Genomic DNA, 7,566 nt, shown 5'->3' on the forward strand with positions numbered 1-7,566 from the left:
ATACTTTGAACTGTAACAATGAAATAGCAGTTGCAGCAGGCAAAATTAGAAGGAATCAAGTCTCATAATGAGATGTATAATTACTACAGGGCATTATGTGACAGATTTCATTTTGTGACTTGGACGATACAAATGATTCAATGATTTTCTAACTTAATGGATGCCTGAGGTTATATGGTGGTATGTATGTTTTATCAAATATAAGCATATACAAGGGTTTTCAAAGACCTTCATCCAATTTAGAACATGTCCCATACACCTAAATCACTTACACACATTTAAAATTTTCTGCTTTAGGGATGGACCTTAATTCCAAAAAGGTAGCCTGGAATAACTCTTTACAACTCTGGTGTGGACTTGTATGTTTTAAAGTAAGCACCTTGTTCTAGATTAAAAAAGCTTTAAAAATGAAATTACAGTGCCTGCTCATGGAAGATGTGCAGACATCAAGATGTGCAACATCAAAAATGCTGTTGAATCAAAGTAATTTAGTGGTGACAATCAAAAACATTCTGGGAACTAGTGGGAAGTTGGTCTCTGTCCTTAGCAATGAGTAATGGGTTTAGTTACCTGGATACTTTAATTTGTGACCTAATTTCAAAATATAGACAGATGTCTTCATCAAGAAAATGTCTTCCTCAGAGCAGCCACAACTAATTTTGCTCCATAAGTTGAAATCCTGAGACTTAATTGCCATGCCTGTTGGATGCCTATTTGCAGGTGGTGTTATTATTGCTAAACCTATACCCATCTGTTTCACTAAGCCCATTTCTTTTTCCATAATGATCATTTGCAGTACTACTTTTCCAGGTCACATTCAGCAGCTATTTTATTGTTATTGTATTTCAAGGCAAAAGCCTTATTTCTTTCCCCAGAAGATAAATTCTGAGTAGAAAAATATTCTGAAATATTATGATAATGCTTGTAGCCCCAGACCTGACCCGGACAAGTCTGATATTTGTTAGATCCACATCCTGCCCACTATGCACTGATTCCCCTGTGTACTACACAGCCTGCTTTGCCACCAGTCCAGCAAGGTCTGGCTCATATTTATCTTTATTTTTCATAAATGGTCCTATTGGCTTCAGCAAGAGAGTGGCACCATTATAAGTTAGGGAAGTCTTGTAAGACAAGGATAAATGCTGTCAGTAAGACAGGAGAGGGTGAATATATGCACAGGTCTTGACCTTAAAAAAAAAAAAAAAAAAAAAAAGACAACACAAATCCTTTCCTGGAGCCATACACTTATGTCTGATTCTGGAAAACAGAAATCAAAAATTGTTGTGTCATACTTCTACAGTTCCTGAAAAACTGTAAGATGCTTTGAAGAGTATGCTTACACCATCATTTGGGAAAAAAATGAGAGGGCATAGGGGCAGGTAAAATAATTTTAGATCTAATTTTTTTTCTTGAAGTCAGGCTAAACTTACTCAGTTATGCTCATCACAAATTTTTCCCAACTCACTGACTGGCCTTAGTATTTTCCAGAGAAGACAAGTGGTGGAGAATTTCTGGTTCAGAAGTATCCACTTAACTTTGATTGCTTTTTTATATCTCCTATGTATTAATCGGGTAGCACCCTAATAATCACCTGAGCCAGTCAAGTCTTTGGCTTTGCAGCAATAGTGTCAGAGATTTTAATCAGAAGGCAACAAACCTAGACTTTTTGCATAGGAAACAAACAGCAAACCCCCTAGTCTCTTTGGAATCTTAATCTTTACGTTGTACACGAAACTTGTTTCAGTAAGACTTATCTTGTCTGTTCCTTTGCCAGATTACAGTCATAGTGAAAATACAGTTTATATAAGATAATGTGATAAAATGCTGGCAAAAGAAGCAATATACAGGACAAGAAATTCTATTTACACAGTACATTATCCTGTGAAAATGGAGGTTGCGTTTCTTCTCCCCTTTGAATGGAATGTGCCTCTAAGTCTATCAACTCATAGGCTTACATAGTTTTAAATAAGAGTAGACTAGAAATTTAAAATCATACAACAGATGATTTCCCTTCATTAATCAGATAAGGTCAATACATGGATTAGTATTGTACTTAATTAGTACAATACCTGATCATTAGAATTAGGATTTATGTAAAGCAATAGGCCAAGCAAATGACAGAAGATTGGCTCTGATCCAAAATAATACTGTGTTGAGTAGGGGGGGAAACTAATATTTCCAGATTAAAAAAAAAAAAGAATGAGATTTAAACTAAGGCGTACTTTTTTTTTTCTGGTAGATGTAAGGTAATATATTTTCTGTTGAAGTGTCACTGTCTCATAAAGATTATAGTCCATATAAAAAAGGAGGGACTTGAGAAGGCCATATTAATCCTAATAATTAGAATTTATTTTAATGTCGTCTCCAAATCCATGCACACTGAGCACCTATACTGGCTAAATCTGCCTGGCCCTTGGCCACAGGTCAACCTCATCCTAGAGCTTTTGTGAGGGTTGGCCGTCTGCCCCCTCGTGTCCCACCCCACTTCCCTCAGGTGTCCTCGCAAGTTAATCAAACATGTGGCAACCACACGGCTCTCCACTCGCGGCGCCTCACTTCCTGCATATGTCTCTGCTGCCTCGCAGGGAGAGGTGAGAGTCTCAAGACTGATGCCTGTAGAGGACCTCTTGGATAAGGTTGATGGCTGTACTGCAGACTCAAAGGAACACAGTCACCAGGGATGGAGACTTGGACCAAGTATTTTCACTAATGTTAATGGATACAGCTTTCATATTTATAATGCTGTTTTTAAACAACAGCTAAAATCAGGCAATTCTTAAACTGGCAAGCACTGACTGTATAATCCCTCTGAAGTAATGTTCAGCTGAACGGGAATTAAATTATACCAATCCTGTAATTCAATGTTCATCAACATTAGTTAGTCATGCCATTCAGACTATTTACCATCATGGAAAACTCAGTCTGCACAGACAACCTGGAGAAGGTACCACTTCATTACACAGGAGAGAATTTGGCTCCATGCCCAGTGAGTTTCTGAACTTTTAATAATATCAACATATAACTAAAGTGAGCGTTAGGCAGGGGAAGAATACTGTGACCTAATGTTATTTTTATCACTGACATCTGCTGTCCTTTATCATTATGCTTAATCTGAATTTTCCAAATATTTTTCCTTTTTTTTTTTTTCCTGTGTGTTTGTAATTATGCTGGTAATTTAGAATCATAGAATCATAGAATCTTAGAATTGTTTAGGTTGGAAAAGACCTTTAAGGTCATTGAGTCCAACCATTAACCTAGCACTGCCAAGTCCACCACTAAACCATGTCCCTAAGCACCACATCTACATGTCTTTCAAATATTTCCATGGATGGTGACTCAACCATTTCTCTGGGCAGCCTGTTCCAGTGCTTGACAACCCTTTCGGTGAAGAATTTTTTCCTAATATCCAATCTAAACCTCCCCTGGCACAACCTGATGCCATTTCCTCTTGTCCTATCACTTGTTACTTGGGAGAAGAGACTGACCCCACCTCGCTACAACCTCCTTTCAGGTAGTTGTAGAGAGCGATAAGGTCTCCCCTCAGCCTCCTTTTCTCCAGGCTAAACAACCCCAGTTCCCTCAGCTGCTCCTCATCAGACTTGTGCTCCAGGCCCTTCACCAGCTTTGTTGCCCTTCTCTGGACACGCTCCAGCACCTCAATGTCTTTCTTGTAGTGAGGGGCCCAAAACTGAACACAGTACTTGAGGCGTGGCCTCACCAGTCCAAGTACAGGGGGACAACCCGTTCCCTAGTCCCACTGGCCACGCAATTTCTGGTACAATCCAGGATGCTATTGGCCTTCTTGGCCACCTGGGCACGCTGCCAGCTCATGTTCAGCCAGCTATTGACCAATATCCCCAGGTCCTTTTCCACCAGGCAGCTTTCCAGCCACTCTTCCCCAAGCCGTAGCGTTGCACGGGGTTGTTGTGACCCAAGTGCAGGATGCGGCACTTGGCCTTGTTGAATCTCATACAATTGGCCTTGGCCCATTGATCCAGCCTGTCCAGATCCCTCTCTAGAGCCTTCCTTCCCTCAAGCAGATCAACACTCCCGCCCAACTTGGTGTCATCTGCAAACTTACTGAGGGCTCACTCAATCCCCTCATCCAGATCACTGATAAAGATATTAAACAGAACTGGCCCCAATACTGAGCCCTGGGGAACACCATTTGTGACCAGCCACCAACTGGATTTAACTCCATTCACCACAACTCTTTGGGCCTGGCCATCCAGCCAGTTTTTTACCCAGCAAAGAGTATGCCCGCCCAAGTCATGAGCAGCCAGTTTCTCCAGGAGAATGCGGTGGGAAACAGTGTCAAAAGCTTTACTAACGTCTAGGTAGACAACATCCACAGCCTTTCCCTCATCCACTAAGCAGGTCACCTTGTCATAGAAGATCAGGTTAGTCAGCAGGACCTGCCTTTCATAAACCCATACTGACTGGGCCTGATCAACTGGTTGTCCTGCGCAAGCCACGTGATGGCATTCGAGATGATCTCATCCATAACCTTCCCTAGCAACAAGGTTAGACTGACAGGTCTGTAGTTCCCTGGATCCTCCTTCTGGCCCTTCTTGTAGACGAGCGTCACATTTGCTAACTTCCAGTCAACTGGGACCTCCCCGGTTAGCCAGAACTGCTGATAAGTGATTGAAAGTGGCTTGGTGAGCACTTCCGCCAGCTCCCTCAGTACCCTTAGGGGGAGCTGGCGGAAGTGCTCATTAAGCCACATTTTTTTTTGCTGTTATTAGGAATATAGCCAGTACAGTTTACTAGTTGGGAGCTAATTTACACAGTCATTTTTGTTTTAGAAAAAGAAAGCTCTGTCATCCACTTTTCATTTTCTCTATGTGATTTTCTGCCTTCTTTTTTGTTGGCTAGGGTGAATTTTGTTAAAATATATTTTTATATATGTATGAATAAATATGTGTATATGTATTTTAGATGTATGGATCAAAATAAATGAGCTTCAGTGTGTGTCTGTGTACATTTTCCTCACACACACACACACATGCTCATGGCACTTTTAAAACTTCAAGGAAATAAAAAAAAACTTGACAATAGTTTTGATTAGGGAATAACTGCTTGGAGAAGCTCAGCTTTTCTGTGTACTGTCATTTCCCTGAACTATGTCATGGCTGTAGGTACAGTCTTTTTTTTCTTTTTTTCCCTGCACAAACAGTTGTCGATTAGAGTTTCAAAGTATTCGCTAGCACGTCTCGCACAAAGGGGTGAACCATGATGAACATATCCTCACATCTCCTGATGAACCATGACTATAACTCTTCCTTCATGCTTCCTGCCAACTTATTTATTAATAAACCCAGCAAATACAAACCAGCAAATAAACCCTTCCAGGGCAGAAAGAAACTGTCCCGCTGGTGCTGCTAAAAAAAAAAAAAAAAAAAAAAAAAAAGAGGAAGAAAAAATTATTAGAAACTTAAAATTTGTTGAGTTTTGACCAACAACACGTTGCTATCAGCCAGGCCACCACCAGCTCAGCTCCTTTCATTGAGATTCTCCACATCTGGGCGTTGATTATTCCAGGAATGGTGGCCTAAGAAGACATTCCTCCAGCAGAAAAAGAACGAGCGTGTTTCTTCATGTGTGACAGACTATGCCTTTCCATGAGGGAAAACCTGAGCCCGGTTCCTTATTCCTTTTACAGAAACTTAGCAGTTCAACCCCTCCTATTGATTTCAGTTATAACCAATCACCCAATGCTATTAAAAAAAGACAAAAAGTCATTTGAGAAAAAGTACAACCTTCATTTCATTCCTATTTTACAAATTTTGAAAACAAGAGGAGAGGTCTGTCTCAATTTAATTAACATCATTTGTGGCCCACAGGATTGTGAAAAAAAAAAAAAAAAAAAAAAGAATCAATCCTGGAGGATGTAACGGGGTATTAGGGTTTGATAAAACTTCTGCTTCCAACCCAGTTTCCTTGTAACGCATCCTTAATTAACGTGCCATTATTTGTAAATGTTGCCAAACACCCATAAAAAGCCAATTCGAGTTTAAGTTAATGAAAGAGAGCCGCTCCTCCCGACGTCCTCGTTGCAGAGTGTGCTGGCAGCTGCACCCCTCCGCACTTCTTCAGTAGGCCTGTTCACACAGCCCCCTCACGCGCAGGGGGTTTGGCCGCTGCAGGGACAGACAAGGCGGGCTCCTGCCGAGCAGAGGCCCGGCACCATCGGCCCGGCGTCCGCAGACACTGATGCCACCAGACCACCCTCATGGCACCCATGGGCTGGCCTCCCCCGAGCCCTGATGAGGCGCCCAGACGGGCCTGGCCTCCTCCCAGTCCCGGCCTCCAAGATGGCCAGAGGAGACACGGGCTCTGCAGTCAGAGGCCTGTGCTGTGCCCTCAGTACCGCAACAAGTTTAATCCCCTCCTGTTGGAGGGAAGAAAGGATCTGCAGCTGATGGGAAAAGCCTATTTTTCTTGTCATACCTGCTGTATTTTCCGGCAGAGTGTTGCCGGTGGGGTGCAGCGCAGCAGAGGCCCTGGCCAGGCCGAGCCACCAGGTTCAGGTGCAGCGGTGCGGTGCGGTGCAGTCCTGCCGAAAAGGCTGAAGGGGGACCAGGGTGTGCTACCGACCGGTCACCTCCTTGCAAATACACCCCACCAGTACACAGGACTAGCAAAGAGAGTTATACAAAGGCGACTGCAAATACTGCCATGTTTTCTCTGTGCCTGCTTTTCAGCCTGGGGAGACTACTGAGCTGCAGAGGTAAGATGCAGACCCAGTACCACACCTGTAAGGTACAGGCCTGGTTGGAAACTATGTATCGTTTGGTTAATACTGTCTTCCTCTCCTTCACCACACCGCTCTTTCTATTTTTGTCTGGAAAATTTATTTGTGAAATTGGAAGTAGTTCTGACAAAGTCTGTGGCTGGACAAAATACAGGAGGAAAAATTTTTAAAGTCTTAGCAGATGCTAAAGAGAACAGATCAGCTTGGCTCAGACCAAACTAAACAGGACAGAGTGGGAACAGCCAAGTAAGGACTACACTTTCTTGTGGCTAAAACAATGCGCTCCAAGCCAAGGCATAAGGAATATTAGCTTCTGCCTTCTGAAATTATAGAGCTTATGTATATGCATAGATATATGTATACATGTGTATGCCTGTGTGTATATGTGTGTGTATGTATATGTATAGGTAGAGAAAGCTAGATATTCTGTCTTCCTTTTGTCCTCACTGTACCTATCTTCTTCAGTTGGAAAAATAATGCTTCAGTGAACAGTTACAGTGATCTTATACTACAACAAATAAGAATCATCTAGTAAGAATCATCCATCTTAAACATTGGTTTCTTATTGTAATGGAGGTTACCCCTCTCCAGAACTTTTGCTGACTATGGTATTTTACCCCAGTAGTAAACAAATAAGAGATGCTGGAAGCAATTCTTTGTCATCTTCATAGCTCTTTCTTCAATTGCCATTTGACAACCCAGTGATTTACATGCAGTATATAATGTTTATGGATGATCTTTTTTTAATGGCAATATTTGATAGCCTAATCTGTTCTGTTTGTGACTCAGACAGTTGCATTTTCACTGGC

The sequence above is a fragment of the Harpia harpyja genome, chromosome 13 (genome assembly GCF_026419915.1).
Source record: "Harpia harpyja isolate bHarHar1 chromosome 13, bHarHar1 primary haplotype, whole genome shotgun sequence".
In the NCBI taxonomy this organism is placed as follows: domain Eukaryota; kingdom Metazoa; phylum Chordata; class Aves; order Accipitriformes; family Accipitridae; genus Harpia; species Harpia harpyja.